General features: G+C 54.7%; 2 long non-coding RNA genes across 4 annotated transcripts; one reads left to right on the top strand and one right to left on the bottom strand.

The window, feature by feature from the left end:
- The first annotated feature begins 8446 nt into the window (after nt 1-8446).
- LOC147582219 (uncharacterized) lies at nt 8447-19833 on the top strand. 2 transcript variants are annotated; one of them, XR_015248855.1, is made up of 5 exons: nt 8447-8889; nt 13146-13210; nt 13804-14022; nt 14230-14432; nt 18416-19833. It is a non-coding gene; the product is annotated as an uncharacterized LOC147582219 (long non-coding RNA). The 2 variants fall into 2 exon arrangements; XR_015248854.1 differs by having other exon boundaries at nt 18254-19833.
- Nucleotides 15849-23060, bottom strand: LOC147582218 (uncharacterized). Of its 2 annotated transcripts, XR_015248853.1 has the most exons (4): nt 22500-23060; nt 21065-22414; nt 16843-17016; nt 15849-16320 (listed from the first exon to the last, which is right to left on the bottom strand). It is a non-coding gene; the product is annotated as an uncharacterized LOC147582218 (long non-coding RNA). The 2 variants fall into 2 exon arrangements; XR_015248852.1 differs by having other exon boundaries at nt 16843-22414.
- Nucleotides 23061-24782: the final 1722 nt, after the last annotated feature.

Below are 24782 nucleotides of genomic sequence, written 5' to 3'. Positions count from 1 at the left end.
GCCCTTATATAAAGGGGAAATGTCAACACAGACACAGAGAGAATACCGTGTGAAGAAAGGAATGCTTCCACAAGCCAAGGAATGTCACAATTGCCAGTACACCACCGGAAGCTGGGCTAGAGACCCAGAATAGTCTCCTGCTCTCAGCCCTCAGAAGGAACCAACCCAAGCTTGATCTTGGACTTCCAGCCTCCAGAACCGTGAAACAGTAGATGTGTACTGTTTAAGCCCCTCAGTCTGTGGTACTTCGTTCGTGCCTGGGAAACAACCCACTGACCTTTCTCCAGTACTTACTTATGTCTCTCTTCTCTCACAGTGAAAACTGGCTCCTAATATCAACATACGGACCCATTTTCTCCGTCTTAAGATACACAGAGCTTGTTTCAAAATCATTCCACTCATGTCTCTACCAGCCACAAAATTATTAAGTAAAGTTCAAGATTTTCTTTTTTCCACTTCCTTTTGTGTTTAGACTGAGGATATAAAGTACTGTGTTCAAAGTTACTTGAATTCGTTCTTTTTCGCGTGTGGTTGTGTTATCCATTTGATACATAGTTTAGTTTTGTCGTTTAGGCTTTATTCAATTTTACAGATGACCTCCCCATTCATACTGACTAGACTTTATTTACTGAACATGTTACACGTGAACAAGGTTCCAAAGTTTGTCAAAACTATGCAAAAAAAGATGCAGAGAAATACCATTGTCTCTCCTTTCCCTTTTAATCCGTTCTCACCGACTCCTTTAGGTTGTTTTCTTAGTTTCTAGTTTACCTCTCCCGTGTTTCTTTTTTGCAAAAATAAGCGGATTTATGTATATCGTCTCGTTTCTCTTACACAAAAGATAGCACGTCGTATATGCCCTTTATTTTTTTTTCTACTTAATATATTTTGGAAATCATTCCATAACAATTTTTAGGGCTCTTTCACAATTTTTTACAGCTGCCTACCACCCCCCATTTTATGGGTGTACCACTTCTAATTCACGCAGTCTCAGATTATGGGCATTGGGGCAGTTTCCAATAATTTGCTGTTACGTATAATATTACAATGAATATCCACGTACATACATATTTTCATGGTGTTGGAAACACATATTCGGGATAAATTCCTGGAAGTGGGATTGCTAGGGCAAGGGTTGGGCTAGGGGAACGCGTGTCTAATTTAGTCTGGTTTTGTCAAGTCCCCGTAGGGTTTTACCGTTGGATTTCCACTCGCAAGGTACAAGAATGCCAACTCTTCCACAGCCTCTCCAATATGGTGCGCTGTCAAGCTTTGGAATTTTTGCCAGTCTGATGGGTGACGGTGCTATCTTAGTGTTGTCACCATTTGTATTTCTCTATGAGTGACCATGTTTTTCATACGTTTCCGGGCCATTTTCTTTCATTGTGAATTATATGTTTGTGGTCTTTTGGCCCAGGTCCCTATTGGAATTTTGGTCTGTCTTCCAAGTGTTAAAGAGTCCTTCAAATATCAATCATATCAGTCTTTTATCTTTGATGTATATTACAAATATTTTCCCTCAGCATGTCATGTCAACATTGAAAAGCTTCTTTTCTTTCTTTTTTAACTTTTATGTAGTTGGATTTCTGTTTTTAGTGTTGTCTATTTATTTATTTTTTATTTTAAAGAGAGTGTGCATGAGCTGAGGAGAGGGGCAAAGGGAGAGAGAGAGAGAGAGAGAGAGAGAGAGAGAGTCTTAAGCAGGTTCCATGCTCAGCACTGAGCCAACACGGGGCTTGAACCCACAACCCTGGGATCATGACCTGAGCTAAAACCAAGAGTCAGACTCTGAACCAACTGAGCCACCCAGGCGCCCTAGATTTATCAGTTTTTAAAACTACATCTGGATTATGTTTGAAGTGTTCAATGGCTAAGCATTAACAGCATCCCAGTTAAAGCCTTCACCAACAGAACACGGGCCTCACTAGATTTTGTCAAATGCCGGTAATTCTGGACTGAGCTAATCTGCTCCTCTTTCTGAAACTATTACGGCAAATAACAGTAAGACTTCTTCTTATAAAGGCAGATATATATACATGTATATATATATGCATAGATATATATACATGTGTATATGTGTATATACCATCAGTCTCAGAGCTAGACAGACACAGTTCTGAGCTGGCTGTCATGGTTTATCACAGAACCTTGTGTACCTGACTTCATCTCACTGAGCCACAAGATGGTCCCTCGCTCTGAGTTCAAACTGTAGCCACCTGCCAGTTTCGGTAAAGGGATCTGGGACAGGGCAGAGCTGAATGCTAATACCAGACCAGCCGGTCAACATGCCGTCCCTGTGAATGAAGCAGGAGACGGCCTTGAGCACCAGAGAAAAGTCCCACGGTCAAAGGAAACTGATTTTACTGGTTATTACAATGGGCCTATTTCTCTGATATAATTTGAGGCACTTCAGAAGGCTTCCCCCCCCCCCCCCACATACTTGGTCATCTTCAAATATGGGCCTGCCATTCTGCCTGAAATTCACGATGGGTCACTGCTTTGGACTAGGACACTGAATCCAGGAGGTTCCTGTTAAAACCCCTACAGTCACCAGATAGTGCTGTGTGCACACACGTCACCTGCTAATACAATACTGGGGGCGCCTGGAAGGCTCAGTCAATTAAGCGCTGGACTTTGGCTCAGGTCATGACCTCACGGTCTGTGAGTTCAAGCCCCGCAGCCGGCTCTGTGCTGACAACTCCGAGCCTGGAGCCTGCTCCAGATTGTGTCTCCCTCTCTCTCTGCCCCTTCTCAGCTCACACTCTGTCTCTCTCCCTCTCTCAAAAATAAATAAATGTTAACCAAAAAAAAATTTTTTTTTTTACAATGGCACAGACTGACTGGCGGGCTTATCCGCTCTCTCTTAGCAGAGTTTTGAAAGAATGGGACATAAGGAGGATACACCTTGATAGGAAGACGGAGCCTGGGCTCAGGGCTGGTACAGGGCATTGATCTGGGAGGACGTGTCCTTGGGTGGCCATCCAGAAAAGGATGTGGAGCTAGATAGTGAAGGCACCGGGCAGACCAAAGGCTTCCGAAAAAGGGGCAGGTGGTAGAGTCTCTACTAACTTCCTCTCTGCCCAGGGCCCTAGTTCAGAACACGGCCTCTTCCCTAGTCACCTACCTGCCTTTTGTTTCCATCCTTCCCTCACACGTAGCCTTTCCGTGGCTCCCTGTGTCTTCTGAGTCCTGAACAAACTCCTTATCCTGGCTTTTAAGGCTTGACTCTTCAGAAACCTGTCCCTCCAGTTTCGCCCACAGACCTACCCGTATTCTCTGAACAACAATATTGGGGCGTGTGAAATGACAAGAACGAGGTATCGCGACAACCGGAGAACCGTGATTTAAAACTAAGACCCTTCCCACAAATCCAGGCTCGGGCCCAGCAGGGCTGGGGGCTGTCTGCAAGACGCACTTTCTCACCTGCCGGGGCTCACAGGGCTCCCTCCGCTTTAATGGCTCCTTCCACATCCCGGGCTTCACTGAGCCCTGCGCTCTGGAAGGCTCCAGGAGACCCCAGTCTCCTCGTGGAATTCCAGTGGGCTCGATTGGCCGTGGGGGAGGTGTGCGGGCGCCACCTCGTGGCCGCGAGCCCTCATTGCACCAAATGTAGACCCTTGACCCACCAATGGGCTGATCCTAAAGGTTGGCGGCCCAGGACCTTAGGTGGGAAGACTCACGCTGCCAGCCCGCCTGTCCCGACACCCCACCCCTGCCAGGACAGCCCACTGGGGGGTGCCCAGGGCCTCCTTCCAGGCAAAGACGGTTTTCGCCCTTGGAAGGGAAAGGTCCCGGTTGTCCTGTTCCTACATTGTTATGTATGACTCTCCCTCCTCTTTCTCCCCACAGGGTCTCACTAACTCTGAGGCCACCCAGTGGAGCTGGGCAGAACGCTGCCCTGCTGGGATGCAGTGTGGTGTGGCGGATGAGGGTGAGCTTGGGGGCCACGGAGGCCTGAGGTGACCAGCTCTGCCATCGTGGGCACACCGCTTGACCTCTTGGGGCCTCGGGTTTTCATCTTTTTAAAAAAGGAGATAATTGGGGCGCCTGGGTGGCTCCGTCGGTTGAGCGTCCGGCTTCACCTCAGGTCATGATCTCACGGTCCGTGAGTTCGAGCCCCGCGTCGGGCTCTGTGCTGACGGCTCGGAGCCTGGAGCCTGCTTCCGATTCTGCGTCTCCCCCTCTCTCTGCCCCTCCCCTGCTCATGATCTGTCTCTCTCTCAAAAATAAATTAAAACATTTTAAAAAATAATTTGAAAGAAGAAGATAATTATGTATGCCCTAAGAATTGGGGATATGGATGGAAACTCTGGGCGCCTAATAGTTGCAAAAAATGGCAGCTGTTAACACTATGAACTTGAATGGCAGCCTTGCACCTTCTCCAAGGGGGCACCGCCCTCCGTGGGCGCCCTCATCACTGATGTGGTCGCCGCCCTTCCCAGCCGGGGAGAGAGTCAGCGGCAGATACAAGGTCGCCTTCCACAGCGCCAGGCACCCGTTTGTGTCAGAGGCACGTCCCGCCACGGGAGCTGTTAGACCAGCACCAAACGGATGAGAAGTTCGCCTGTGGGTCTCCTAAGAGATGGTCAGTGGGTGCGGAAGTGGGGCGGCCGGGACTCCCCAGGAGGACTTGCGTGTTGAGGTGCCACCCAAGGGACCAGGGCACTGTACCGCCACTGGGAGACAACTCCAGGAGATCCCCCTGCATCCATGGAGTTCACCAGCTGGAGTCCACGAAGATTGGCCGGAAGGGCTCACGGGTCTGCGTGGGCTCCAGGCAAAAGTGACCGGGGATTCGTTCCAGAACAGTCTGGAAGAAAAAGGAGACCTACTTCCAGTCTGCTCTCCGCATCTCTCCGAAGAGCCTTCTGCCTCCATCTGGAAGAGGAGGCAGTGTAGGGGGGTGGGGGGGACAGAAACCTACTGGGCCACAGGGCTCTCCGGACTCAAAGGCCATAGTAGTTTTACCACAGGGTTCACTGGGATGGCTGGGCCAAGCCAGGTCTCTGGAGAAAGGGGGTCCCCGGGCGTGTGAGGCCACACGCCACCTTCGTCGTGGTACCTTTGCCATGGCGCCCAGACATTCCCAGGAAGCCTCGACAGGCCCCTGGGCTGTGGCTTCAGACGCATCCTCGGGGCAGAGAGCACAGTCTTTCCTACCAGGAGGAGGGCCACACGTGGCCGGCCTCCCTGGGGACGCTGCCCTCAGACTAAGGCCACTGGGAGACCACCACAGCATGTGCCAGCTGCCTTGCCAAGCACCAGGCCGCCCAGATACCCTTTTCTGTGGGATCATTTCCAGAACCTTCCACGGGGCAAGAGTGAGGCCTCGTCTAGCCAGTAGCCATGGCAGCGTTGGGGGCACCGTCTCAGAGTGCCTCTGGGCCTCCATCAGGATGGGGTGGGGAAGGCCCTCGGCCCCCCAGCCCTTCTGCCCCCCCCCCCCCCCGACCCCCAGGCACTGCTCCTGCTGATGCCTGGATTGTTGCCACTTAGACTTCACTGGAACCATCCCTGCAGGAGGAATTGCCTTCCCTTTCCTTCGCCCGAGCTTCATTCACCGCCACAAATATTCACCAGTCACTGACTCCACGCTAGGCCCTGCGCTGAGGTACAGTGACGATGGAGAACGCACACAAGTAAACAGACACCCTCCTTGGCTCGGCTGAACCTCACTTCCTCCAGAACACCTTCCCTGCCCACTCGTGTAGTTGGCTGGTTTGAGAACAGGGAGGCACCAGCACCCAGTGGCACCTACAGGTGGACTAGACCTCTCACTGCCGCCTCCACGGGCAGGGCGCACGAGAAACTTCTCTGGGGTCTGATCCGAAGCCCCCTCCGCTGGTTTCCGTCCTGGTGGCTGAGGCAGGAAAAAGGCCCCTCGAGTGTGGTCAGTACCTTGTCTGAGCTCTTGGGCCATGAGATCCTTGCGGCCTCACTGCCAGGCACCTGAGGGAGAAGCCTGACCTGCCATCCCTCCCCCAGGACAAGCGGGAAGGGGATGACTTGCCACACTGAGGCCCGGCCACCACGTGAGGCCCGATCTGGATGCTGCTGTTACAGTTACAAACACTAACAGCGGGACAGGAGCAGCAAACATTAATAAGGACACAGGCAGAGCATCTGCCCCGAACAGGCCGGACACACACGAGACAGAAACTGAGCTCGGAGGGGTCAAATGACTTGCCCACGGTCACACAGCTGATGGGGGCCGATGCCTGGTTTCCTAATAGATCTGCCCGCTCCCTCTGGCCAACCTCAGAGCTTCTTATATTTTTTGAAGTCGGCGGGGGTGGGGGGGTGGTGTTAGTTTCCTGGAGCTACTGTCATAAGGTTCCACAGACCAGGCGGCTTAAAACAACAGAAATGTACCCCTTGCAGTCCTGGAGGCTGGACCACCCAAATCCAGGTGTCTGTCCACCATGTTTCCTCGGAGACTGGGCAGAACCCCTTTTTTTTGTCTCTTGCCAGCTGCTGGCCGTCAATCCTTGGCACTCCGTGGCCTGTAACTGTGTCATTCCAGTCCCTGCCATTCTCCGCGTGTGTCACTGTCTTCACATGGCATTTTCTCTTCTTATAAGGCCACCAGTCATACTGGATTAAGGGCCCACCTTAACGGCCTTACCTTAAACTGGACTACATCTGCGAAGACCCTACTATTCCAAATAAGGTCACATTCACAGGATAAGAACCTGTCTTTCAGGAGCAGGGGGGCACAACTCAACCCATCATAGGGAAGAAACTCTGCTGGGGTGAGATGGGGCTAGGAGTTCCAGATGTGGAGTATCTTTGGAGCCCCAGTTTTTAATCTTAAAAATGACTATCTGTTTAACACTATTCTCTATTATAAATTCATGTTTGTTTGAATATGAAATAATATTTCTTCAGATCTTTTGACCCTTTGGAGGGGGGACACGTTTATCCTATGGCTTCATGAGCCTTCAATACATTTCTGGAACTTTCTCAAGTGAATCTGTGGCCCAGTTGGAAAAGTATAAACCAACCTAAATTCACTTAGTTCCCATAAGAACCCAGGGAGGCAGGTATATTTAACTGAAGAGGAAACTTGGCTCATCAGTGGTTAATGAGCTGCCAAAGTCACATCCTAATAGATCGGGGGCCAGGACCAGAATTCGGTGCTTCTGGCTGCCTGATCAGCTTTGCAACTATAAACATGTGACCAAGGGGAGAAGAGGGAAAGAGAGAGAGAGCGCGTGTGCCCTCCCAATATTTGGGGCGGGGGATTTGGGTACCTGTTGTGAAAATCAATGACACGACTTCTGAGACATTCACACGGTTTTCTGCGTGGCAAAACCCGTAACGTTTTCATTAAGACAGAAGAGAAAATCCACTCCCACCACATTCAAATGTTATATTCCTAAATATTCACTAGACGTGCCCTTCAAGGTTTCTAGGGGAAAAGGAGGGGGCGAACTGTTTTTTATTCTGCTTGTCACTTGGCGGTTGCTTAAAAGGTCATGAAGTGGGGCTTTTGGGAGGGGGGTCTCCGGTCACTACCAAGAGCGTCTCTAAGTAAAGTTCCTCATTAGAGCGGCGTCACCACTGCCTTAACCCAGCCCCCCCATCCCCCCGGGTCACCCAGTCACCCACCCCTCCGTCCACGCAGCAAGCCTCCTCTGGGCATCTAGCTGCACCAGGAGAGTCACCACCGAAGGACGCACAGTCCTGCCGCTAGGAAGCGCATACACAGGGAAACCAGCGTCCTCGTGCCCTAGACAGGAGCGGCCGTGAACCCCGAGAGGCTCGGGAAACTGCGGAGTCAGCATGTGGGTGAGGCTGCGTGTGCGTGTGCGCGCATGCGCGTGTGAGTGGGCGTGAGCCCCACCCCCGCCCCCACGCCCATTAGCCGCAGAGCGGCCTGTCTGCTCAGTTTCGTGCCCGGCCGCTCCCATAATCCGCTTCCTTGGGGTGGGTGAAGCCGGGACACCTGCTGCGGACATGAGCACCTGCCGGGTTGCCCTGCGCCTTTCCCAAGCCAGCCCCCCGGGGGAATCCGGGCTGGGACACCTGCACACCCCGTCCCCTTCCCCGGGGTTGGGCAGCCTAGTCTTCCTCAGCGTCGCCAAGCTGGGCCCCGGGGACTCTGTGTCCATTTTTTCTTGGCTCCCAGAAGCCAGCGACCTTTGCCTGGGGGTTGTGTGAGCCCCTGGTTTTCACCCGCGGATCCTAAGCGTTGTCCAGGCAGGATTCGCTAGAGGAAGGAGATAGTTAAGGCGGCCCCCATTCTGGGTGGATCAGGGTGAGTCTGTGGCCTGCGTGGGAGGCTTTTGTTTCTTAGTTACGCTGTTTCTTGGGTGAGGGAACATCGGCTACTGTTTCTGAGCATCTTTGTGCAAGGTGCTGTGTTCCTCACTACAGACCGCGTTGCTAATCCCCTGAACAAGAATTGCACGGCAGGAATTGCTTGTTTTATTTTGCAGAGAGGTTGAGTTCACTTGCTCAGTGTCTCCCAGCCAGGACGTGGCGGGGCAGGACTGCCTGCTGTATCCTGTGGCCTCTTGGTGACGTCAGCTCCTCGGTCCTGTCCTGGGAGACGACCTCAGCAGGCAGAGTGGAGGGTCTCATGCAGCAGCCCGTGTCGTGTGTCAGTGAGAGAAACCACAAGGAAACCGCGGGGGCCACAGTGCCCCAAAGTTCTCCCAGCTGCCTTGTCGGCGTTCCTGAGACTTCTGCGCTTGAACCTCCTTGGAGGGCCCACCCTCCGGGCCCCCAGCGCTGGCACCAAAACTGGCAGAGACCTGTCCCGTGTGGAAACAGCTTCCCTGGTCCAAGATCTCTGAGACCTCATCACTATTGTGACTCTGTGGTTCCCGGGGAGGGACCTGAGGCCCAGAGGGGATCCCAGAGCTGCCCAAGGTCACCCCACAAGTAAAGAGTGCATGTTTGAGGTGGACATGGGACGATGACAGGGACATTGGTGAGTGTCTGAAATTGAGATGTCGCCTGCATATCAGCCCCATGGCTGGTTGTCTGGGGTCACATCCCATACGATGCCACCTGCAAGAGTGTGGCAACTCTTAAAAATCCCTGCCACTTTCAAGGCCCCCTCAGTGCGGTAGTTATGCTGAGCGCTTAGCCTGTATGGATTATCTTTGATCTGCAGGATAACCCTGCAGGTTATCAGGTTATCCTCAACCCAGTTGAGGACCTGATGGAGGCAGAGAGGTTATTGACCTGAAACCACACAGTTTGTGTGTGTGTGTGGCGGGGGGGGGGGGGGGGGGGGGGAGGACTGATCCTAAATTCAAAAATTTTTGATGTTTATTTATTTTTGAGAGAGAGACAGAGCGCGAGCAGGGGAGGAACAGAGAGAGGGAGACACAGAATCGGAAGCAGGCTCCAGGCTCCGAGCTGTCAGCACAAAGCCCCACACGGGACTTGAACCCACAAACCGTGAGATCATGACCTGAGCCGAAGTCGGACGCCTAACCGACTGAGCCACCCAAGCGCCCCACTGGTCCCAAATTCAAGTCTTCCTGCCTGACCCCCAAAGCTTTTCAGTAGCACCCCCTGACTTTCTAGAAGCTAGCCACGTGATTAGAAATGTGCTTTTAAATGTGATTATCTGTGTATTCTCTTCTACCAGACAATAGGCTGAGCCAAGGGAAGAGGTTTTCGCCCATGTCAGGCAGACAGGGAGCAGCAAGTGATTGCCAGGCCGGGAATGGATGTGGGCTCGGGGCATGTTGGATGAGAAGGAGGCCCTGAGGGTGCAGGACACTTACACAGTGAAGGATGGGGTTGGGAAGGTGTGCCATTGCGGTAACATTAGTGATCAGACCAACTTGGGCAATGCCCTGGAAGCCAGGGGGCACTGAGGTTAAAGGTCCCCAGAGATCAGGGAAACTAAGGTATGGTGCTTGTGAAACCCCAAAGGTAGCTTTCTACCCACGTATCTATGCACTCAGCACATCATTCTAGAACAGCTACTTGCGCCAAGCACTGTGGCATGTTGTCTATATGCCTATCTTGCTGGGGGGCTGGGCTGGGACCTAGGAGATGGAGCGTGGTGTTCACTGGAGGCTTTTCAGAATGGGGACAGCAAGGAGGTGGGGGCGGGCTGGACATACGGAGGGAAGCGAAGGGACAGTCTCGTGGAGAAGAGAAGCCATAAAATGAGCTCCTAGTAAGGTGCTGCTGGACTGTAACAGGGGCCAGAACAGATCATCTCACTGCTGTCAGAAGTAACCCACTTTAAAAGAGAAGGTGGCCCCCTGAGAAGAGGAAGTGACATGTGTAAAGAAGTAAGCATGTGGGATCAGGGATGATGGCCTTGGTGGTCATAGCTCTTGAGCCCTTAGGGAGCACTTCAGCTCTTTGAGATCCAAGCCACAGTGACGGGGTTGTGCTCACTCCAGCTGAGTTGGCTCAGAGGGAAGTTTCTGGATCACCAGCTAGTCACTGGCCAAGGGCCACCCTGGGGACTGAGCGAATGCCCATCAAGTGGCTTCGGGAGCCCAGGTGAGCTGCTGGGCAAGCCCTGGGAAGCGCAAGGAGCAGACGCCCGGGAGGGGCATCCAGAAGGAGTCCAAGGGACCCGGGGCATCTGTGCGGAACCTGGATGGCGTCTGCTAGAGGGGGCGAAGCAGAGGGAGGGGCCAAGGGCTGGCCAGGTTGATCCTGGGACCTGGGCGTGCTCCCAGTCTGTCCCCCCTCCCCCCTGTTGCCCTCCCAGCCCGTTTCCAAGCCTGGGCCTCTTGGGCTCAGTTTTCTCCAGAGACTCTTTCCATGGCCTCCCGTGGACAGGAGGGGATGTCTCCTCACTACATGGCAGGGGATACTCACTGGGGGTCCAGCTCCCCGAATAAAGACTTTCCACCACTCCCCTCTTTCCCATACCAGGCTTCTGTGGTTCCACCCGCTCCAAGTGCTTTGAGAGTCGTCACCTGTTCTGTGGAGTACCCTTGACCTTGTCGCTCCCGTCTTCCTCTGCAGGCCCTCATGTGAAACTTCGGTGCTATCACATCAGTCATCTTGCCTCCATTTGCTTCCAAACAGTCCGTGAACTCTCACTTGCTGTTGTCTCTTTGTCTTTGCGGCCCCGTCATCCTCCAGGGGCAGGGAAACCGTGGGTGACACAACAACCCAATCTGTCATTGCACGGGGAACCAGTGCTTCAGCTGTCCTCCCATCAGCCTGCCTGGGACCGATGCCCAGCCCGGTCATCGGAGGCAGGACTGGAGTTGGGCTTTGGAGCCAAGGTTCTGAATCAAGCAGAGGCAGGGCTTGAGTGAGAAGCCAGGGTTCAGGGCAGAGCTCCAGGTGACTGCCAGGCCAGGCTGAGAAGTAGGTATGACAGGCTGGCCAGGACAGAGCACACAGAAACTGGGGCTCTGACGAGGGCAGGGTGAGCTGGTGGGGCTGCCCTCCGAGGCCAGGCCTCAGGCTGTCCGGTCAGGGCACATCCTAGATGAGCGAGCCTGAGGAAGCAGGAGGGAGATAGTGAGTAGTGAAGCCCCCAGCCCTGCAGGAGCAGAAGGAAGGGAGAGAAGACAGGAGAGACGGAGGTGTGGGAGGGACTCGCTGGGCACGGCAGGCAGTGTCCTGGCACCAAAGCAGCAGAAGCCGTGCCTCCCTGGGTCGGGGCTGAGGGTGTGCTCTGCTTTGGAGCAGAAGCTGTTTGTCCACGGCCCTCCATGATGGCTCCTGGTCAAGGTGGGTTGTTGGCCCTGCAACCCAAGGTGAGGCTAAGCAAAGGTCCTGGAGTTGGGGAGGAGAGGCCAGTGGGCATAGGGTCATGTAACAGGAAGGAAAAGAGACAGACAGTCCAAGGCTCAAGGGAGTGTCACTCTGGAGGAAGCCACCCAGTGGCAAATGGTTAAAAATCATGGCGGCCTTTCCTCGGGGGAGCCTAGAGACCAGGGGGCTCTGTCCCTTGGGGGAGACTGCTGGGGGAGAGCCGATTTATTAAAAGTTCCATTAAGATTCATCTCTGACTGCACCGTAGCAGTAAAAGGCAGCCTGTGTGGCACATGCCTGGACCCTCTACAAAACCCATCTTTAAACTCATCCTGTGGTGGGAAGGAACATTCAGCGAAGAGCCAATGTGGGCGGGTCAGGGAGGGCCGGTGCCCAGCCGGAACAGACAGGCATGCTTCCCTCCCAGACAGGCTACTGCAGCGGCCAGGGTGCCAGTCTTGCGGGCTCAGAACCAGACTTGTCAACTTGCCAGGATGGACCCGTCTCTCCAAGAAGGAGTCATCCTGACCCAGTTCACATGACTGATGTATAAAATGTCAACATCGCCTTTCCTAGTGAGACACGAACGTCGTGAAGACCAACTTTCTGCCTAGGCGTAATTAGTGCATTTGTGTTTCTAGGAAACAGAAGTTCACTTGGTGAAAATGGAATCAGAATGTGGGAGTTGGACCACTTAGATATTTAATGGCATGAGACTGTTACGGCCCATATTGTCACCTCCTTGATGGGATGCCTTTGCCAGCAGCCAGATAACCTCGATTTGCATTAACTAAGCTCCTTGGACTGTATTTGAGGGATGTTGCCAGCCTTGGTTTCCATGCTCGAACAAGCTCTTAGCCCTACAGATGAGGACTTTAAAAAAAAAAAATAGCATTAAAAAAAATTCCATCAGGGGAGCCTGGATGGTTCAGTCGGTTGAGTGTCTGACTTCAGCTCAGGTCATGATCTCACGGTCTGTGGGTTTGAGCCCCACGTCGGGCTCAGTGCTGACGGCTCAGAGCCTGGAGCCTGTTTCGGATTCTGTGTCTCCCTTTCTCTCTGACCCTCCCCCGTTCATGCTCTGTCTCTCTCTGTCTCAAAAATAAACATTAAAAAAAAAATTTAAAAAAAACTCCATCAAAGGAGAAAAATCACTCATTCTGTCGTATCAGGGGTTTTTTGATTACAAGAGGTGAAACTTAAGTTAACTTCAGCAAACGTTAATTTATCGGAAAGAAATGTGAGAGACGGTGTCTGGGTTCTCCGGAGACACAGAGACTGAGGCTGAGAGAGATTTATTTTAAGCAGTTGCCTCAGTGGCTATGGGGGTTGGCAAATTCAACATTTGCAGGGCGGGCTGGCAGCCTGGAGACTCAGGCAGGACTCCTATGTGGCAGTCTTGGGGAGGATGCCTTCAATATATCTGGTTCTTCTCACATTTTCAGTTCTGGAGGCCAGAAGTTCAAGGTCAGGGTGTCAGCAGGCCTGGTTCCTTCGGAGGGCTGTGAGGGTGAGTACGTTCCGGGTGTCTCTCCTTGGTTAATAGATGCTGTCTTCCTGTTCATGCGGGGTTCTCCCTATCTGTGTGCCCGTGTCCTCTGCCAGGACCCCATTTCCAAATAAGCTCGTATCCTGAGGTACTGGGGGTTCGGACTTAAATACATGAATTGGGGGGAACGCAATTCAGCCCATAACAAGACTAAGTTCAGAGGTGAGGAGAGAACCAGGCTTGGGCGTGGCCAACAGCCAAGGCAGTTCTAGAGGCTTTGCAGCAGGAATTGCAGGATCTGACCCGGGGCCTGCGCGCTCGGGGCCGGCAGCTGCCTCTTAGCTTCCCCAGAGGATTGGCCCCCTACGTCCACTTGCTGTGTCTGTCCCTCATTCAAACTTCAAATTCTAGGGAGGAGCAGTTGACCGGCCCGCTTGAGTCACGAGCCTGTCCCTTAGCCAGGCAGTGGGGCGGAGGGGGAGGGGCAGGCCAGCTGTGGTCCCACCGGGACGCGCCGTGGGAGGAGGGGTCACTCCGATCTTGCATGCTGGGGAGCTGTTAGGAAGAGGAAATGGAGGCAGATAGCACATAGGTCCAGCCCTATCTCTTTTCAGAGGCGGTCACCCCTCTGCTGAGGTCCAAGCGTACTGATTTCATGGCCTGATTCTCAGGTTTCACAGAGGTGGACTGTGAGCCTCAGAGGCATTCGAGATGCCTGTGGTCTGAGCTGGCCAGAGGCCTGTCTGGGAGCCAGGAGGCCCAGGTGTCCTGGATGTCCTCCGGTCAAGCCCTGGGCCCGGGCCAGCCCTCTCTTCCAGGAAACACTTGGCCAGGTGAGTTCTACGCACCCGGTCTGAATGCCTATACTTGCAGTGTGTGCGTGGAGAAAGCTCTGGGCTTGGCCTCCTGGGTTGCTATAGCTCGTGAGTCCCCCTTTCCTAATCTCCTCCTAAAAAACTGGTGTCGGGGAGGGAGCTGAGGCTGTATTTCAGGGCGGCTGACACAGCAAATGCACCTGACTGTCAGCGCTTGTCTGCCAGGACCCGGGAAGAATGCGCCGGCATCCCTTCCGGGTACGTGGGCCATCCACCTGCGGGCCCAGGCCAGGCCTCCTGTGAGGCCAGCCCCCTGTGCCGCCCAGACTCCCTTCCTGTCTTTGACGGGGAAATGCAGAGCTTTTCTGCACCCAGCCCACCACCACACAGACTTCGCCGGGGACAAGAGAGGACTGTGCGGCACAGAGGTAAGGCCGAGGCCTCCCCCAGCCCTGGGCATGCTCCTGCCCCCGTCCCTACAGCCCAGCCTTTGCTCAGAGAGGACTCTGCCTGTGGCCAGCTTGCCATGCAGCATCTCTGGGCACAGCCACTGAAGCCCAGGGTCTGATGGGCCACAGGGCCTGGGACTGTCAGAGGAATCACAGAGGCAGAGGTGTCTGAGCTATAGGAAACGTCAGTTAGGAGATGAGGCTCAGAGAAGAGTCAGTACTTCTCAGCTGGCAGTAACCAGATGCCAGGCTGGTTCCCAGTCACTGACTTCTGCTGCCTGAATGTTTCTCAGACGGGGTCCCCCTGGGACCGTTTGGGTGCTCAAGAATTCTTTTTTTTTTTTTTAATGTTTATTTATTTTTGAGAAAGAGAGAGAGAGAGAGAGAGAGAGAGAGCACGAGCAGGGGAGGGGCAGAGAGAGAAGGAGACGCAGAATCCGAAGCAGGCTGCAGGCTCCAAGCTGTCAGCACAGAGCCCGACGCAGGGCTCGAACCCGTGAACTGCGTGATCATGACCTGAGCCGAAGTCAGACGCTCAACCGACTGAGCCACCCAGGCGCCCCAAGAATTCTTTACAAAGAATCTTAACTGGAGCATTTGTAATCCAAGCAAAATCTGAAAAGAATTATCACGGGCATGGTCTCGACCATCCCGACAAAGCTCTTATAACTGGGGACTGCCGTGGACTGTCGGGGCCCACCCTGCTTCGAGGACACTAACCATGTGGGGCTGTTCGAACTACTGCAGGCTGATGAAGAACTGAGAGAAGCCAGATGACATCATGGCCCAAGGGAGGCCAGCAGGGAGGGGAGGAGAGGGGCAGGGCCCTGCCGGAGGGGGGCGGGGGCTGTGGCTCTGGTGGCTCCGAGGCCTGTGGGTTCCGGACAGCCTCTGGTAGCTTCTGAGCATGTAGCTTCTCTGACACAACCCTATGACTCACGTCTCATCCTGGCTCAGCTACTGGAGCCCCAAGCCAGAGGCAGAATTTTCTAGGCTGTGTGGCAACAAGATCAGCTATCCTGAGAGAATTGGCCGGTGCTGAGGTTGGGGGCGGGGGTTGCAGCAGAAATGGGGAGGCTCTGAGTCATCCCAGGGCGGCAGGAGAGCTGGGGGCCTGGGACTGGAAGGGTCACAAAGAAGAAACTGCCCCCCCCGCCCCCCCCCCCCCCCCCACACACACAGCACTCTCCATCCGGGTCCTTAAGATTTCTGTGCCTCCAAGTGGCTCGGTTGTCCACGAGCTACCCTCTCCCTACTCGCGGAGAGGCACCTAACACAGGGTTCTTCATTCGCTCCCTGAGGACAGCCTCGTGGGGAGGGGCTGAGCCAGGCAGGTGCCAGGACGTCCACGGCAGTCCTTTGTGCCCTGTGTGGAACTGGACTCCTCTGGGACAGGTGGATGTCCTCCCATGGTGCATTGGGTCTCTGCGATGTTGGTCATGGGTTCTGTTTGGGCCTCTGAGAAGCCACGCTCTGCCCTGCCCTGGAGGTGTTGACAGAGTGGCCTGGAAATCTGGGTCAGCAACGGGCAAGTCCCTACAGGTGGGCCCCAGTGCCAGGAGAGACAGGCCTGGCTCTAACAAAGCTATGAGCTCAGCTGGGGACCGAGAACCCACTGTTATGACACATCTCATTTCCGTGCCCGCCCAGAAACCCTTTCTGAGGAGGCAGCATGGCATAAGGAGAGGACGGGAGCTCGGTAGTCACCCGGGTTCTGGACCCGGCTTGCAAGTCTGACTGTGGGTCGTCACAGCCAGAGGGGACCCTACGATTGCCCCCACTCCCTGGGGTTTGGATTGGGGCATCTTAGGGTCCCCTCTGGCTGACCCTTTGGCCGCTGATTTCCTCTGGAGCTGGCTGGCTGGTCCTGCAGCGGAACGGAGATGAAAGAATAAAGCCTCACAGTTATCAAAACCCTTATCCCCAGCCTTCCCAGGACAGCCTAGACCAAGGCCACAGGTCCCCTAGGGTCACTGCTTCAAAAGGGGGACAGGCCCTCAGTCGACTCCATTTGAAGCCAGGCTCCAAGAAGCTTAAGAAAGGGTTAGGGGCGCCTGGGTGGCGCAGTCGGTTAAGTGGCCGACTTCAGCCAGGTCACGATCTCGCGATATCTCGCGTGATCTCGCGTGAGTTCGAGCCCCGCGTTGGGCTCTGGGCTGATGGCTCGGAGCCTGGAGCCTGTTTCCGATTCTGTGTCTCCCTCTCTCGCTGCCCCTCCCCCGTTCATGCTCTGTCTCTCTCTGTCCCAAAAATAAATAAATAAACGTTGAGAAAAAAAAAAATAAAAAAAAAAAGAAAGGGTTAGGTTCTGCAGGCAGTGGGTGTGAAAATTTCTTTGCTGCAGATGCTCCGAACAATTCATGAATTTTTCTCTCATTCGTACATTTACCCATCCATTCATTTCTCCTGCTCGTCCGTTCATGAACAGATCAGACTCAGCTGATGCCCTCGAGCGGCTGCAGCAGCTTCTAGGCTAGAGGAAGAGTGATGGTCCCAGTTCATCCAGTCCCAGGCAGCACCACAGACCTGGGCTTGAGGCATCATCCACGAGGGGGCAGGAGGCCTGATGGGGACAGAAGGACAGCCCTGCACTGAGGGTCCCAAATCCCCAGGGAGAGAAATGCACAAAAGCTGGGTGTTATCATTATTTTCCCATCTCACAGATGGGAAAACTAAGACTTAGAGAGAGAGGTGGGTGGCCCAACGTCACACAGAGTCCAGATTGACCCAGGAACCTGGAGAGAGTCGAGAGAGGAGGGCAGGAGCAGGGCAGCAGGAAGGGAAGGAAGAGAAAAGGAGGTCTCTGGAGCTCAGGCTGGAATGGGCAGGGGAAGTGCAGAGATGTGCCCCGCCCCAGACTGGCTCCACCTGGCCTTCCTCGGTCCCTTTGCCTGAGGCCTGGACCCTGGGCTCCCAGGCATCCACCCCTCCCGCCCCACCTTGTCCCTGCGGCACAGCCGGCGCCCCAGCTGCTGTGCACTCCTGCCCTCTGGTGGCAAGATCTGGAAACGCCACCACTGCACCCCTGGCCGGTCTCGTGGAAACTGGACGCGGGTCAGTTCAGCACCTTCTGTGCCCCAGACCCTGAGCTGGAGATCAGAGAAAAAGGGAAATGGCCTTGTTTGTGCGAGCGCATGGTTTAGGGGAGAGGCCAGAGGAGAGACAGACCTTGACCATACAATGAGGAAGGGACTTGGCGGGGAGGAGCTTGGGGTGTCACGTGATAGGACTGTTTTAAAACGAGGCAGTCCTGGGGCGCCTGGGTGGCTCAGTGGATTGAGCGTCCGACTTTGGCTCAGGGCATGATCCTGTGGCTCGTGAGTTCGAGCCCCGCGTCGGGCTCTGTGCCGACAATCCCTCTCTCTCTGGCCCTCCCTGCTACGCTGTCTCTCTCTCTCTCTCTCTCTCTCAAAAATAAATAAACATGAAAACAAACACAACAACAACAAAAAAATGAGACAGCCCTAGATCTGTGAGTAGGGGCCTTTCCCAGACGCAGCCCCCGCTCTGGAGGCCCTAGGCTGCCCCTCCGGGGTGGGAAGTGTGCTGCAATACTGGTCTGTCTGAAGCCAGAGTCCCAGAGCCACAGGACACCTGAGGGAGGTTTTCAGCCGTGTCTGCAGAGGAGCCTCAGGGGTTGTGGGGTGCGTGGGGTGCGTGGGGTGCGTGGGATGGGTCCCACAGCTTCTCACTGTCCTCACCCGGCTTCACACTGGAGAGGCCAAGTAACGAGTCGGTTAAGGGCTGGGTTTTAGAGCCCGACCGCACAGGGCCTTACAGCGTCATGTGACCTTGAACAGGTGTCTCGGGACCTCAGTGTCCCCATCGGATGCTGGTAGAAGACTGTGACCACCTCCGAGGGGTGTCGTGAGGATTAAAGACGTGGGCACAGGAGAGGCACGTGGCACAGCGTTGGACACGTGGTGAGTGCCGTGTACTCCGGCCCTTCTTTCTTTTGCAAGGTGTTTCCTCGGTCACTGTCCTGGCAGATGGTGCCCATGGGGGCAGAGGCCCAGGAAGAGGTGTCTCACCCGAGGACACTGTGGGAGCCGTGGCCGCACTGAGCCTGGAGCCCCGGAGCCGGGCACCGTCCATTGAGATCACGCGGGAGCTGGTTGGACACGAAGACTCTCAGGCCCTGCTCCAGACCCACAGACTCGGAATCCGCACTGTAACAAGAGCCTGGCTGATCCGTGTGCCCGTTACAGACGCGGGGTGAGCGTGTCTGGGCAACTGCACGGAGGTGGATGAGGAGCTGCGGGTGATGCCAGCCCCCCGGGGCAGCACCTGCGCCTGGCTCTGGAACTCTCGGGGCGTTGGCTCCTGCAGTCAGCCAGGCCTGCACACGGTCACAGCCGCGCTGGCGAGTGAGTGCTGAGCTGGAAGCAGGCCCCAAGTCCCCTGTGAGCCTAAATCTCCCCGGGGGAAGTCAGGAATCTGAGCCAATACATGAGGAGAAAACTGGAATTGGCCAGGCCGACCTGGGAGCAGCGGGTGGGGAGGGGTGGGGGTGGGGATTCCAGCAAAGGGGGCGGCCTGTACCAATTCCTGAGCTGTGTTTTTGGAGGACAGGGTTTTGCAGACTTTACCCGAACACTGTCAGGGCCCAGGGCAATTGGAAGCCCCCGTGCTCTGTATCTGCACATTCAAAAGTTATAAATCAAAAAACTCACAAACTATTAAATACACTGTTCTAGCCTCTTACCTTGATGAATAAGCTTCACCTAGAAGTGCAGGTTCAATTTTAGAATTTTTGGCCTCCTTGGAGTCCGGTTCCAAAACACGACAGTGTGGGGGCGCCTGGGTGGCTCAGTCGGTTGAACGGCCGGCCGACTTCAGCTCAGGTCATGATCTCACGATCTGTGAGTTCAAGCCCGGCGCCAGGCTCACTGCTTTCAGTGTGGAGCCTGCTTCAGATCTTCTGTCCCTTTCTCTCTGCCCCTTCCCCACTTATTCTCTCACACTATCTCAAAAATAAATAAAAAGCGTTTTAAAAATTAAAAAAAAAAAAAAGACAAAACACAATGGTGTGGGCTGAGCCAGGTCCTGACCATACCGCACCCCACCAGGAGGACTCACACATGTGGGCACACACACACACACACAGTGGGCCCAACCCTCCCATACCACACCCCTCCCCCTACACACAGCTCTCCTTGGCATGTGCACAGGGGATGGGTGGGCCCCAGGATGAGAGACCCATGGAGTCCCTGGAGAGGGGTGGATGGTCTGAGAAGACTCATTCATCATAACCCTGTGAGGAGGGCCCCAGCTGAAGAGGCCTTGTGACAATTAAAGTGTGACATACCCTTAATGAGAAGATTCACTGATTTCAGGGATGTTAAAATGTGGAAAAAATATGCATCTCAGATTCTGCCCCCTGCCCATGAGAATTTGTTTAAACTGAATGTCAATTTGCACAGTATTAACAATATTAACAATTTTCAATCGTAACACTATTTAGCCTTCCAATCCATGCACATGGGATGTCTTTTCATTTATAACAATTTTCAATCGTGACAATATTTAGCCTTCCACTCCATGGACATGGGATGCCTTTTCACTTATAACAATTTTCAATCGTAACAATATTTAGCCTTCCAATCCATGGACATGGGATGCCTTTTCACTTATAACAATTTTCAATCGTAACAATATTTAGTCTTCCAATCCATGGACATGGGATGCCTTTTCACTTATAACAATTTTCAATCGTAATGATATTTAGTCTTCCGATCCATGGACATGGGATGTCTTTTCATTTATTTAGGTCTTGAGTGTCATTAAATGATGTTTTATAGTTTTCCATGTAAAGTCTTGCACTTCTTCACATGGTGTTTTTATATTCATTTCCTCTCTGAAGACCTGCAAACCCTCTGTGAAGTAGGCTTGGTGGTCATGATTAACTCCATTTTGTAGATGAAAGAAGCCTCAACCAATTAGTGGCAGAGCTGGGATTTGAACCTGTATCCCCTGTCCTCCGGCAGCGCTGGGGCTGGACTTGCTCTGATGGTAGCTGCTTGTCCCAGCACCTCCCTGCACAGGAACAGGACGTCTCTCCTCCATCCCTGTGCGGGGGAAGCTGGCTGGCCGGGTGGCAGTCTCCTCTTCCCTGCTGACTTGGAGGGTGGGACAGGGGCAGGGCTGGAGCCAGATGCTCAGGGTCAGGGAAGGAATGTCCAGGGGAAGGTTCTCCATGCAGGCCACAAGCAGGGAGGGAACCTGTTTGGTTTTAACGGTGTCCTCCGCCCTTGGCTGCAATGCAAATCACTGGAGTGCTTTAAAAATTTCCAGTGTCCAGGCTCCACATCAGACCATTTAAAGCCTAACTCCAGGGAGCAGGGTCCGGAATCTGTGATTTTAAACTGCCCCGGTGAGTCTGCAGCCCAGGCTGGGAACCACTGGGTTAGATGTTGAAGTGAGCTGTCAGTCCTGACCCATCACTCTGCCAGGGTGGTGGGGCAGAGGACTCCAGACTTCAGACCCACACAGACCAGGCCACCATCCCAGGTGTGAACCTTGGGTCTGTCTCACAAGTTTTATGTCCCTGGACCCGTCACCTCTCTGAACCTCGATCTGTTAATCCATAAGATGGGGACAATTACACCTACCTTGAGACGGGTAGTCTGTCTCTCTTCCCTTGAGTCTGGACGGGCCTGTGATGGCTTTGACCAGGAGGGTACAACAGAAGGGGCACTGTGCCGGCTCTGGGCCTAGACTTCCGCCTCCTCGGCCTCTTACGTGACTTTTCCGGTAAGGAGAACAAGACTGACAGACAACTTGCCCGGGGGGATGGGGGAACAGTGTTCAACCCCTCACTGCTTTCCTGGCTCTGAAGGAGGAAATGGCAACATCTGGAACAACAGACTTGGCCGGGCTTTCCAAGTCTGAGTCCCTGTTCGGCCATTCCCCTGCTGTGTAACCTTGGGCTGGTTGATTACCCTCTCTGCACATATGCCTCCTCTTTTGTCATTATCACTTAGATGATAATAATGGTGCCCACCTCAAGGCTGTTGCAGGGTTTAACTGAGAGGGACACCTAGCACTATGAACCCTACATATGGTAGCTGTTTGGCTCACTGACTTCCAACGGCCCTTATAGACACCAGGGGGCAGGGAAGCCTTCTCTGGGTGGGGGCCCCTTGGCTCTGTCCTGATGAAGTGGCTGCAGATTATTTTTAACTGGGAGGCCTGCCAGCCTTTGTGGCGAGGTTATTCGGGGTCCGGCCGCAGCTGTGCAGGTCTGGCGGCTTATTTTCGAAGAGGAAGCCCGGAAGGGCCTGGGAAAACCCCCTGTTTCCCACTAGTCCCCTCGTTTTCCCTCTGGAAACAACAGAGCCATCCAGGGGGTCTCAGGGTGGGGCAGGATTTCCCCTCTTGGGGAAGGGCCCTCACTTCCGCCCCAGAGCTTGTGCATCAGAAATCAGGCGGGGCCGGCGGGGGCAGCAGATGTCCTATCCTCCTTGCCAAGCCAAGGGCACCAGGACCCCACCTTTGGTTGAGGTGTGATCCGGATGCCAAGTGGACCTCCCGGTCCCTGGAAGCATGGGGGCACATCCTCCGGGCTCCCCAGCAAATGGTCCTGCCCGAGTCGGCCCAATTTCCAGGAGCCTCAGGGCCCCTCCTGCCCCTCATAGTGAGTCTCAGCCCTCCTCTGTGCTTCTCCCTGGTGAGGCTTCCTGAGCAGCTGAGACAGCTCGTGTGGGGAGCCCTTCCCCTCACCACCCAGGCCCTTCTACCTGCTGGCTTCTGTGTCTCCTCCGTTCACCCTTCCTCCACCTCAGGGGGCTTCTTCCCCTCCCCCCACCTCAGGGGCTCTCCTCTCTTCCCTCTCCCACCTCAGGGGGCTCCCCTCTCCTGTTTTAGAATCTAAAATCTCAGATCTCCCCTTTGTCCTACTCAGAACAACATCCAGCCTCCTGGAGGCCTTGGGGCCTAGGGGTCCCTTGAGAGGAGGTCCTCTCTCCTCAGCAAAGACAGTCCTTCCCCCCGCCAAGAGACATTATACCAGTCCCTGAAATGATGTTAAAAACTCCTTGTCACCACATTTATGTAAGTATTCGAATTTAACCTGTGTGCGTATGTGTTCCTTTGACGTCTGTCCTGTTTGGTGTGTGTGGAGACAAGAAATAGGAGAAGGGCTGCTCTCTAGTTTTGGGCAACAACGTCCCCCTTCCCCTGTCTCCCCACCGATGTTTCCACTGTGGGCTGAGGTCCTCGCCAGGTGCCCAGGACTTTGGCCTTCCCACAGAACACTGCGTCGCTCCAAAGAGCTCAGCAGAGCGTGGGGCCTCTGGGAGGACTGGGGGAGGGGCACGGCAGAGCAGACAGGGCAGAGGTCACGGCTCAGATGACGGGGACTTGGAGATGATCTGACCCAGCAATTGATCAGATCTTTTATTGTGAGACAATATAAATGGGATTTGCCGTTTTAACTAAGCTTGAGTGAACTGTTCAGTGGTGACCGGTTTTCATGGCTGAAGTGACACTTGTTCAGATAAAATCTTAAGCAGAAGCCTGATATGAAACCGTTAACGCACTGCTGCCCCGTGGAGGGCTGGGCCTCGGGCGGGATGGGGGGGAGTGGGTGAGGTGCAGGGAGAGGAGGCTCCCTCCCACCCCGCCCCTGCTGCTCCCCATCAGGCATTTGACCCCCTCACCCCCTGCCCTCCAGGTCTGGTCCCACCCTCCAGCCCCATATCCGCTTGGGGATCTCCAGCCACGGGTAAAGGCACTTTGGACAGTGGCTCACGGCAGACAGTGGCTCACGGTGACAGACAAGAAGGTGCAAGGCCTGAGCCTGCCACAGAGGAAACAGGTGCTTCTGAAGCATTGAGGGTGGCTCGTCCTGTGGGAGAAGGACTTGCTTCCTGGCACAGCCCCACGGAGGCACATTTCTGAGGCCACCGGGCATCCGTGGGGGCTGGGCGGTGAGCTCAAGATACAGGCCCGTGGGCGAAGGAACCTGGCCACGGGTCACCCCCCGGGACCCTTGTCCAGGAACGTTTGGCCTGAATAGGGCAAACCGGCTCCGTGGAACATTCCTGGAGTGTTGCATTTGCCCATTTGGATGAATTCCTCCTGACTTCCTCTGAGTGGAAGGCGGGTCGTGAGTGAATCCCACGGGGGAGACCCTCTGCCCCTGCCCGGAGGAGGTAGCAGGCGTGAACGAGGGAAGGGCCTGCAGGGAAGGAGGCCCCGTGACCTTGGTGGGCAGGTTGGGCTTCCAGCTCCAGACAGAAGCTCTCACTCAGGAGGAGCCTCAGGAGGGGATGTGGTCCCTCTGTCCTCCCTGCAGCGCACACGCCACACCCCCTGGCGTGCTCTCCAGCAGCACAGGGGACTTGGTGTGGCCCCGCTGGGGTCCATCGGTTTCCTGGAGAGCCAGCTGGGGCTAGAAGAGGCTGAGCCGAAGCAGGCCCTGCCCAGCCCGCACACACCAGACACAGTGCGGGCTCTGGGCGGTGACCAGGACAAAGGCGGAGGGCCCTGTCTCGTAGAACCTGGTCTCCCCTCCCTTGGCCCACCAGGGGTCTGTCCTGCTTTGGGCACTTTCTGGGTCAGAGGTAGAATATCCCTCAGGGTTCCTTGCGGTCGGTTGTGGCTGAGAGGACGCGGCAAACACAGACAAAGCCGCGGGGCCCTTTGGAGCCGAGGAGGGCCCGATGACAGCCCCCAAATCGCTTCCCGAGGGTCCTGGAGCCACTGTGCTGTGCTCTGCTGGTTTTCTTCGAAAACTTGAGACAGGCCCCGAGACTCTGGGCTTCCCCGGAAGTTTCTGGGGTTCAGTGCTAGGGTGGATTTTATAGCAAAAGAGCCAACATACTTGAAGGAGGGGAAAGAACCAGGCAGGAGGTTCTCTGCCCAAGTTGAAACCTGGTGAGGTTCAGGGTCACTGGCCGTCCGGAGCCTGCCCCAGGCCCCTGAAGCCACATACTCTGTGCTCGGCAGCAAGATGCCAACAGACACACTTCTTCACTTGACGCAGTCACCTTTTGGGGGGGGGGGGGGACAGAAAAGTGAGCCCCTGAGCCTTTGCTCCAGGGACTGATCCTAGCTGCCTTGAAATGCATTGAAACCCTCCCGTCCCAACTGCCAGACGTCAAAAGCATCCTAAAACCTCTCCAAAGAAGGTAGAACAACGTAGGAGGCAAATATTGGAGGTTTGGGTGAGAACGCTCATCTTTAGGGAAGCCATGGGATGGCTGGGGAGGGCTCGGGAAGAGAGGACACAGAGACCTGCAGGTGACCCCCGGAGACAGGCTTTCTGAGGGAACGCAGGCTGAGGACATGTTTTCCTGTTCGCTTTGGAATGCTGTCAACCCAGAA

This window comes from Puma concolor, chromosome A3 (assembly GCF_028749965.1).
Source record: "Puma concolor isolate L17-30 chromosome A3, mPumCon1.1.hap2, whole genome shotgun sequence".
Taxonomy (NCBI): Eukaryota; Metazoa; Chordata; class Mammalia; order Carnivora; family Felidae; genus Puma; species Puma concolor.
Note: the sequence above shows the minus strand (reverse complement) of the source record. Positions and strands in the feature narration are given on the sequence as shown.